The sequence below is a fragment of the Acartia tonsa genome, chromosome 9 (assembly GCF_053477335.1).
Source record: "Acartia tonsa isolate MP-2025a chromosome 9, ASM5347733v1, whole genome shotgun sequence".
Lineage (NCBI taxonomy): Eukaryota > Metazoa > Arthropoda > Copepoda > Calanoida > Acartiidae > Acartia > Acartia tonsa.
The window spans coordinates 50461072-50472244 of NC_137268.1; the positions used below are offsets into that span (position 1 = coordinate 50461072).

Below are 11173 nucleotides of genomic sequence, written 5' to 3' on the forward strand. Positions count from 1 at the left end.
AAATGTCATTAAAAGTATCTGTTTTTTAGGTAAATATATTGCATAATACATAATGTACATCATGTTATCTGTATTACTGGCCATGATAATATCAACAACATGTTCACAAGATGATGTTCAGTCAAGAATTAAATTCTTCCCTGGGGGGTCTCAGTCCAACTCCAATGTTGTACATCCAGCTGTGTGCAGAACACCCTACTGTACACAACCAGAGGGTCTCAAGGCCCTTCCTAACAAAACTGGTATCAATATTAAGGTTTTAATTTAATTGGAAAGGAAAATTGTCTGTAATATGATGCTATACATGTTCTTTTTAATATGGCTAAAAAACGGTTCTAAAACAGCTGAAGCAATACTGGAATTTTTTTTAGAAAGGATGATATTTTTTTCCTATTGTGACTAATTTAACACATAACCTTTTCCCCTCTTAACCCATTAGTGCCGAACCGGGTTTTAAAACCCGGTTCCAGAAAATGTAAAAAAAAACGGTTTTCGGCTTCATAATTGCATCATTCTCAGTATGAATCCCCCCTCTACTACCCTGGCTTTCATTTCCCCCTGGAGCAGGTAGTTTTGCTTACTTCCGTTTGCCGGTATAGATCAACAAAGTTTGAAAATCATGAAAATTCAAAATACCCCATCTAACTTTTTGTTTTTATAGTAAAGTCGCTGATTTTTTTCGTTAAATCTAAAGTTTATTGACAAGTACATCTATTTGTGAATTCGTTTTATTTAAATTATTATTTTTTATATGATTTTTTTATCGTTTTTTTACGCCCTATATAAGCCCGGTTCGGCATTTCCATTTGGAGTCTGAAATTTTTATTACCCAGTTTCACTAATAGATCTTTTTTGACAACAACAACAAAACAGGGTTTTTTTACCCAAAATCGCCGGCTAAACACTAAATTTGAAATAAATCGCTTTGTATTATACTTGTAGCTCTATAGATTACATGAGGTTGTGTAGTTTTCAATTACGGATCGTATCAAAGTTCTAAAAAGTGTTCATCTCACTTTTGGCGTTCAAAAATTACATTTTTCGATTTTTGGTCAAAATAACCGGGTTTTTACAAGAAAACTGGGTTTTAACGCTGGGGGAAAGCACCAAAAACAGGTAATAATGCCTGGTTGGAATTTATGGCCGAGCCGAACCGGGTTTTTTTGCAACTTTCCTGTGCACGCCACTAGAGCAAAACAAAAAAATACGAATTCCGTTTTGACCATTATAAAGCTTCCCTGAAACTTTCAGCTCGATCGGCCCATAAAAGTGGCGCTCGGCACTAATGGGTTAATTTAAAAATGGAAAAAAATTACTACCTTATTTTCAACTTATTTTTGATGATCTACTTAATTTTTTTATGCTTTTATGCTCAGCCCAGCAAAACCAGCAAAATTGGTACTATTGGTATCTATGGAATTTATATAATCAGAATAAAGGAAAAAGGAAAACAGATGCAGTGAGCTATGCACAGGTAAATGAAGTAGTTAAAGTGATAAGATGTGTGTGTATGTATGTCCATGAAAATCTCAGAAACCTTAACTATAGAATCTATACAATCAGAATAAAAAAGTAAAATAGATGGCATGAGCTATGCACATGTGAATATTTTGGTTAGATTAATAGGATGTGTGTATGTATATCCATTAAAATCTCAGAAACCTTTACTATGGAATCTATAAAATCAGAATTAAAAATTAAAACAGATGGACCCCAAATTGTGAATTTTTCTATATTTAATTTTAGTAAAAATTATGGTAAAATTTACATATTTTTACAAATCTGTATTTTATACCTATATTTGTGACAACTTTTAGTATGCAGAAACGGTAAATTTTTACCAATTACAAAAATTCCTCCACACTAGGGTGGGTTGAATCAGCAACAAATGAGTAATGTAACCAACATTCTTTAGTTGAGCTATAAGGGAATTAGGTGAAAATGATATTCCAGTTTCACTTTGAAACCATGATTAAAACCAATTTTTTTAGCCCTGAGATGCCAATGGTTTTTATATCTGTGGAAAGCTGTTTTTAATATGATGTGATAAAAAAAATCTTAATTTTCATATTTGAGATTGGTGACAAGTTAATCAAATGTGAAGACTGTAGCAATTTTTGTAATGTTAGATCTTGGAATCTTGTAATAATTTCAGGAACCAGGAAGCAATTGTCACAAACAATATTTCACCATCTATATATATTAGATTGGTGACCATACAGTCAAATGTGACCAGCAATATTTATATTTTAGATTATTGATGAGATAATCAAGTGTGAGAATATGACAGTTTTTATAATGCTAGATCCAAGAACCTTGTAATAATCCCAGAAAGCAATCGTCACCAGCAATATTTCAATATTTTTATATTTTAGATTGATGACATAATAATCCAATGTGACAAGTGTAACAATTTTGTAATTCTAGATCCTGGAACCTTGTTATAATCCCAGGAATCAGGAAGCAATCATCACCAGTAATTTTCACTATCTGTATGTTTTAGATTGGTAACAAAATAGTCAAATATGACAATTTCGACAAATTTTATAATGCTAGATCTAGGAACATTGTAATAATCCCAGAAACCATGGAGCAATTGCCAAAAGCAATATTTCACCATCTTTATATTTTAGATAATCAAATGTGAGGAAAGTAACAATTTTTGTAATGCTAGATCTAAAAACCAGGAAGCAATTGTCACAAGCAATAATTCACTATCCTTATATTTTAGATTGATTACATAATAATCAAATGTGACAAGTGTAACAATTTTTGTAATGCTAGATCCATGAACCTTGTAATAATCACAGAATGCCATCGTCAACAGCAATATTTTACTATTAATATATTTTAATGCTAGATCAAGGAACCTTGTAATATTCCCAGAAAGCAATATTCACCAGCAATATTTATATTTTAGATTGATTATCAGATAATCAAAAGTGAGAACTTTTGTAATGCTAGATGCTGCAGGAAACTTGTAATAATTCCAGGAACCAGAAAGCAATTGCACCAGCAATATTTCAACATCATCATATTTAGATTGACGATCAGATAGTTAAAAGTGACAATTGTGACAACTTTTGTTATGCTAGATCCAGGAACCTTGTAATAATCCCAGAAAACAATTGTCACCAGCAATATTTCACCATCTATATATTTTAGAATGGTGACCAGAAAGTCTAATGTGACAATTCTGACAACTTTTGTAATGCTAGAACTAGAAACTTTGTAATAATCCCAGGAAGCAATCGTCACCACCAATCTTTATATTTTAGATTAATGACCAGATAATCAAGTGTGAGGATTGTGATAATTTTTGTGAAGTTGACAATTGGGACAAATCTAGAAAAGTCAGGTAGAAGCAACACTACTGCTATATGCTTGGTGCTTTCTCTCAAAATGCTTTTTGAAAGAAAAAAAATAGAAAATAAGGGAAGAGACAAGTTTTTTTTTCTTTATGCCAAACCCAAATCCCGAGAGCACATATCTGCAGTGCCCTTAACCTGTAGTGCTTCTCTGAATTCATTGTCATGAAACCTAACCTAAAAAATTGTTCACCCATATATCCAATTTATTTCAAAATAAAGGTGGAGGATTCTGTGCTTGAGTAGGCGCTTTAAGGGAAACCACAAGTATTTTCTAATCAATATCTAGTGATAATATTTTAATTTTAGTTTGATAAGAGTAGGAACTGACTTATTCTACATCAACCCATTCCCTAACCCTAGGAACAATGGCTATATTTTCCATTGCAAAGCTACTCTATAGTTCAAGGATGTCTGCTTGTTTGTCAGTCAAAGTGATTTACTCTGCTTCTGTTCAATGTTAATACAGTGTGTTTTTTTTATGAGCACTTTTTTGAAAGCAATTTTACCCCACTTATAGTTATCAGAATTTAATGATTAATGGCTTATTTTCTTCGTTTTTAAGGGAAATTATGAAACAACCAAAAAAATACAGTTTTTGTTGAAAAAGTACAGTAAAGTTGAACATTAAAAACTTAGGTGACAACATCTAAAAATGGTTTTAGCGCATTTTTTTATGCTCAAATCTTCTACTCTTTGCTAGAAAAAAATTGGATTTTCAGTAGTCGACTTTGGGGGGCCAGTACTTTCTCCCTGATTGAGATATGGCCTTCAAACTTTGACCTATTCTAGTACATGTCCCCAATAGTATCTGTATAAATTTATAGCTCTATATCTCAACTTTGAAGCGTTTTGCAGCCATTCTTGCAAAAGGTAGAATATTTGAACATAAGAAAAATGCGCTAAAACCATTTTTAGATGTTGACACCTAAGTTTTTAGTTTTCAACTTTACTGTACTTTTTCAACAAAAACTGTATTTTTTTGGTTGTTTCATAATTTCCCTTAAAAAACGAAGAAAATAAGCCATTAATCATTAAATTCTGATAACTATAAGTGGGGTAAAATTGCTTTCAAAAAAGTGCTCATAAAAAAAAACACACTGTATAAGTATGATCAATAAGAAAAAAATACCCTTTCTTTTTGGTCAGATCTATAAAGAAATGTACAATATTTGCCTAAAAATGATAATGCTTTAAAGAAAATGGAGTCAGACAGGCAGAGTAAAATATAGATTGACTATTATATTATTTCCATTATAAGTTTTACTCCCTGCAAGGTCTGAAATGACCTATAGACAAAGGTCAGTCAATGAAAAGCTGCACAAATGTTGCCATCAGGGACAAAGGACCTGAGAATCCTCTGCATAAAACTGTAAATTGGCTAGATGCTGAGAAAAATTGTAACCAGGCAATTTGGGATATCTTAAGTGACAAAACTTTGTCAATTCTTCAGGCACATTTCATCCATTAAGTTGACTGTATAGATTAAATAAAAAAGTGATCATGATTTGAATTTTAAATGATTTTTTATGATTTATAAATTACCCACAATATCCCCTTTTATAAACTAGTATTTTCATTCACATTTGGCTTCTATACACTCTGATAAGGAATGGAAGGAATTAAGGTAAAAATTTATTACATTTTGAAAAGCTAAGCTTTCTGACCCTACATAACATACAGCTCCTTTTGTTAATTTAGGCATGTTATAGTAATTTTTCCTGTTATTGTTAGGTATAACTTTGATAACGTAGAATCTCTGTAAGTCAAGTTCACTTTTCCTCACTGACTTTAAATTTAAATAACAACTTAATTCACTATTTGTCAAAATACTGTTATGCGACCTTCTAGATCTGTGATGCCTCTAGGAGGGAGATTTGTAGGAAGTTAGGACCCTAACTCTAATGACATCTTAATCAAATGCATTTCTGATCTAATGAGGAAAAAATTACAAACTTTTTATACTATAAATAAAATGTATTTATTTTCAGGGAAGCACAGAAGAAAGCACAGTAAGTGAATCTGTATTCAAAAGTAGAACAATGTCTGTCCATCTGTCTGTAAGTCAGTATGCAACTTAAGATCTAATTAACTGCTGAACCAATTTGGCTCTACTCTTTAGAGAATAAACTAGTCCTGTAGTGGTTTCAGGATATTTTCTTTTGGGGTGGGAAACTCTCCCCAAAAGAACAAAGCCTCCAGAGGATTAGAGCTTAGTATTAAAGAAACTTTTGTTTTTTCTTTCATCAGGAGAAAAGGAGGAGAAATTAGACAATAAATTATCCAAACTTTTAAACCCATAATCATTATCTACAGAAGGAATAAAAGAAGCTATTATATTAGTATATGCAGGAAGGATTATTATCAACCCAGGACAGTTTTAGGGCTATTTTGACATAAGTATGTGTAAGGCAAAAAAGTTTACCCTCTCTTTCTGTGTGTACCAAAGGATCTTACTAACCACTGAACCAATATGGTTTTCCTTTTCAGTATTGCTTATGGGTAGGTTTTAAACTATTTTGGAGGAGAAATCTCCCCTAGAAAAAAAGACCTTCACAAAATGAAATTTATAGGTCCAGAGCAGGCCAATCATCATTTGGAGCACATTACTTCTATGGAGCAAAGAGGTAAGATAGACATATTTTATTATGTCAGTAAATCCTTCTATTATAGTCACAGGATGTCTGTATATCTGAGTTTCTGTAGCTTAAGATATTGCTAACCGCTGGACCAACATGGTTCAAACATATACCTAAAGGAGATGGGGTAATAACATGTTCATTCCTCTTGATTTTTGAAACGCCTCATTTTACCAACCTTAAAACTTTAAAGATATCCTAGATTACCACGCTTAAACTTGTGAAACCCCTGATTTAACAACCCTCAAAAATAAGCGTTGACGTTCTTGAGTTAATGAAATGTTTATAAGTATTTATTAAAACTAAAATTTAAAGAGAAGTGTTGACTTTACTCCTCCCAAAAGTTAATAGGTGCCTCAAGGGGCGTAGCTGGTAGTAACTCTAATATTTATAAATTTAAAAGGAATAAATATGAATGGTTTTGGGTTGATGGAAGCCCTATGGACTGGCCTATTGACTGGGCAGCTAGTAAGTTTTCTAAAATTTTACATCTGTCATTCTGTCTGTTTGTCTGTACTGCTAACATGACATTGATAAAATGACTGATTAGCGGATAACAGGGTGTGTTTGCTGATTTTATGGTTAGCTTAGGTCTATAATTTTGTTCATGATTATAACTGTTTGTCTGTCTATTTTTTTTCTCTGTCTGTCTGTCAATCTGTCATTCCTTCTGTCTGTTCTACTGTCATTATGTTTGTTTGTCTGTAACACCCTATAAATGAAGGTACAGAAACAGTATATGATACAGGGAAATAGGGGACAGTGGGCTGTTTATTACACTAGTCCCTAAAGTTATTACAATAACATTTTCTCATTCTTTGCAGCTTTTACCAATAACGAAATTAATTCGGTAAAAATCACGAAACCTTTACATGGTTTTCAGCTGTCATTGGGGGGCAACACATCCATTTGCCCCCAAAATATTATTTTAGATTTATTTCGCTTGATGGTTTTATCTTATTCCTGCATTCATTGGCTTAACAACTTTTTAGGACCATTATTTAATTTTGATTGGTTGGTTCATTAAGTTGATTGATCAATCGTCTGAACCACTAACAGTAATCTACAAAAGGGGTAATTTTGTGAATCATCATTGGGAATGTACATTGATTTATCAGCCATTGTCTTATCCCCTGTAGATCCCTGTATATTATGACAGTTCCATAAATAAATACATATTTATAGCTGGGCATTACCGACAACCAACCAAACAAGCGGTTATGTCCCTAGAGGCCTCTAGGGGTACTTGAGGAGGGGGGATTTTAATTTGACAACAAAATTTTTTAGTTTTAAATTAAAAAATAAGAGTAAAATAAATTGGGAGAGAAGATTTTTTTTGGAAGGGGGAGGGGGGGATGTTAGGTCTACCTCCCCCTCCACATTTTTAATTTCAATTTTAAAAATTTAGGGGTAATCTCTCTTGGGAAGGTGGTGGTTCCCTCCGCTAAAATAGTTATAAACCTTCCCAGGACCTATGAGAAGCTACCCTGTAAAGGAGAACAATATGGGTTCAGTGGTTAGCGAGATCCTTTGGTACAGACAAACAGACAGACAGACAAACATCTTGTTACTCAATTATAAGTATTTTATTTAGATCTACATGAACCAGACAAAATAGAAACAGTTCTGGAATATAATGTAAACGATGATGGGGTTAAAAATAAAGGAATACATATTTATGGTTTTATGGCATTTTCAAGATAGATGGGATGTATTGTAAACAGCTTTCCGCGGATATATAAATGTGCAATTATAAGATTAAAACTAGTTTAGTTAGCTGGTGGTGCCGAAGGTAATATTGATATCAATATTATGATTGTACATTATATTCGTAGAAAACTGGATATGATATGATATGATACATGATTTTTCAGTATGGTTGAGAATCGATTCTAATTTACTGGATATTAATTGGTTTCAAAGCAATACGGGAGAAATCTTTCCCCAAGGTCATAATAAATTTTCAAATGTTTAAAAAAATTGATCAGATTTTCTTTCCCAGCCATTCTTGAGATCTTATTCTACCATAAATATGTACATTTCTGATCAGGAGGATTTTGGAATATGCATAAAATGAACAGAAAAGCATCCTATGTATGTAGGATTAGTTGTCATAACAAATGATCTAGTAACCAGCACTGTGGTGCTTTCCTCAATCTTCACTTAACCTAACCTATCAATAGAAATATTGATGCTGTCTAAAATGGTGCAAAAAATGGGGACAAATTTCAAATTGTTTTGGCGTGTGACGTCATACCCCTATCTCTTTTCTAAGGGTTTCTTTCCTCCTTCCCTTTTCTTTTCCCTTACTTGTGACGTAAATAAACAGCCCCGTCAAATCAATTTGAAATTTGTCCCCATTTTTTGCACCATTTTTGACAGCATCGAAATATTAGATTTAAATGTAATACAAATTTATTTAGGCACTATCCCTCTAGGGTTTTCCTTAACCTAACCTAACAATAGAAATTTACAGAAAGACATTCTATACTTGTATAATTAAGTGTTATACCAATTGATTATGTAACCAAGCTCTGTGGGGCTTTAAATAATCTTTTTTAACCTAACCTAACAATGAAAATTTGTATATAGAAATCCTATATTTGTAGATTTAAATGTAAAACCAAATAATTCAGTTACAAGCCCTCTGGGGCTTTCCTTACTTAACCTAAACTAACAATTAAAATTTATAGATAGAAATCCTATATTTCTATCTATAAATGTTATACCAATTGATTATGTAACCAAGCTCTGTGGGGCTTTAAATAACATAACCCTAACCCAGGGATAAGGGATGGGAAACCTGACCGAAAATTAGGTCTCAGCCTCCTTTTAAAAGTGATGGGGCAACTTTTCTTTTTTGCCTATAAAATCAACTCCTTTCCCCCAGTTCCTCATTGGCTGTAGGCCAATATCCAATAGCCTGAAACTTGCTTTTAGCATTAACCAATTAATTAATAACAAACGCGTCCCCCAGTTCATTATTGGCTAAATTAATTCAAGCAAACATAAATTTCTGCTATTAGAATGACAACAATGGAAATTTTCTGCTATCAGCGATGGGTTTTTGAGAAAGAATGCCGCGTTTTTCCGGCATTTTTTAGACATTGATTAAATGAACGAAGACGATATTGTCTTTGTTCAATCAATCATTATTATGTAAATGCCAACAGAGTATACAACTAAAGAATTCATAATTTTCAAATTAATATTTTAGTCATTTGTATAATGTCTAATACAGCTCTAAAAAGATGCATTAATTAATATGCAGCAAAAATAGATTTAAGATAATTTGTTTTTCTTCTATGAAAGCCGTACCAACAAAAGCGAAATAATTAAATAAATAGTTGTATACTCTGTTTATTCGACACGTCTAAAAAATGTCAAAAAAACGCGGCATTCTTTTTTCAAAAACCCATCTCAGACTGACAACAATATATATGACGTTCAATCACATCAACTTATTATTAAATCTACACATTAATAAATGTCCATATAGCAAAACATAAATTGAGAGATCGTTTTTTGAAGACTGAGTAGGATTCAACATTTTATACTTTATAACAATGTGAAAAACTCATGTCTTTAGACAATTTAAAAGTTATATTTCATGTGGAATTGATAACCCACCTAAATGATTACAAATACAAAACTAGTTCAATATGTAAATAAAAGTGTACTGTGTTTTGTTAAAAAAAAATTTTCATTAATTTTGGTAAAAATTATTGTACACTTAATTGAACTTTTCTGTTAATTTTTAACGTAAAATAAATTTTAAAAAAATTCTTAATTTATATGTATGCTATGGAACAATTAGTTGATAGAATGTTACCCATGTACTTATTCAATTCTACTTAATTTATTTATTAAAGCTGGGGGGCTAAAGCGGTGTTTATTTCTATATACAAATTTTGGGGTGAAGTAGATCCCCCCTTAAAATGTTTGAAAATAAATCAGATTTAACCATCTCAAAAAAAACATATTTTTTTTTAAATAGGGGGGGCGGGTTGGCGAAGTAATGACCATCTTAACGGGATTCTACTTAAAGCCACTAACATATTGGTTTTTTGAAAAGTTTTTATTATATTTTATGATAGGTGGAATCAACTACCTGAATTCTATTCTATACTTTTTTTCTTTGCATTCATATAATAGCTATTTCATCATTGTTCATAGTTTTCAAATCTAACTACTGCGTCATCCCGAAACTAGTTTTTTAGGCCTAGTTGGAAAATAGGCCTGGAATAATATTTTCTTACGTTTCCCATCCCTTATCCCTGCCCTAACCTAACCTAAATTTGCATCCTAAAACATCCTATAGTCTATATGTAAAATATATATATTTAAACCTTTTAAATTTTATTATATATTTCTTTTATTAAATAAATATATGTAATATGATATGTTTTAAAACATGTAAAGCTTTCTTTGACTTTATGTATGTACACTTGAAGATGGGGGAGGGGGTTAAGTCGAACCTCCACTTAAAAATTTAGTTTTTGAAATAAGAGGTAAAAGATTCGGGTAGGGGGGAGGTTTTTTCCCAGATTATCTTTTGGGGGGTAGGATGGAGGTATCTCCCTAAAAAAAGTTGTAAACCTATAAGAAGATTAAATGCTTAAAAGATCATACCTAACTGTTATAGACATCATCAATAATGCATAGTTTGAAATCCATAGGACAATTCAAAGATGTCTAAATTAACGAAAAGAGCTATCTTTAGGACCGACCCTAAATATAGAAAAGCTTCTCTTTTGAAATACTCATACATTTGAAAGGATGATTTATTGCCTTTTTAAAAATTTTGTACAATCTCGGTCTATTGAGCCGTTTGTCGTGTTAGTCGAGACACTAGCCACTTCAATTTTTCTAGGGAGGGACTTGTGCATAAACAATTAAACCAATAATTTTGTTTATCATCTTTGGTTATGTATAACAATTTATAGTTAATTATCTTATTCCTTCTGATACAGAACTTTTTTTCAATCCAGTAAGTCAAAACTAAATATTTAAATTTTTATATTTATTACTCCACACACAATATAATTCATCATAATACATTTCATTAACATTTTACACAATTTAAAACATTAGTAAAATTATAAAAGGTCTAACACTCACCCCCATTTCATTGTAAAATATTACTTCCCTATTTCAAATCTTAGA

The 11173-nt window shown here is 31.8% G+C and overlaps 2 long non-coding RNA genes across 2 annotated transcripts; both read left to right on the plus strand.

The window, feature by feature from the left end:
• The first annotated feature begins 1335 nt into the window (after positions 1-1335).
• On the plus strand, positions 1336-3814 carry LOC145327952 (uncharacterized). Its single transcript, XR_013882284.1, has 3 exons — positions 1336-1474; positions 3279-3358; positions 3678-3814. It is a non-coding gene; the product is annotated as an uncharacterized LOC145327952 (long non-coding RNA).
• Positions 3815-4939: 1125 nt separating this feature from the next.
• On the plus strand, positions 4940-9707 carry LOC145327953 (uncharacterized). The gene is made up of 6 exons (XR_013882285.1): positions 4940-4995; positions 5360-5380; positions 5942-5995; positions 6411-6475; positions 7602-7671; positions 8056-9707. It is a non-coding gene; the product is annotated as an uncharacterized LOC145327953 (long non-coding RNA).
• Positions 9708-11173: the final 1466 nt, after the last annotated feature.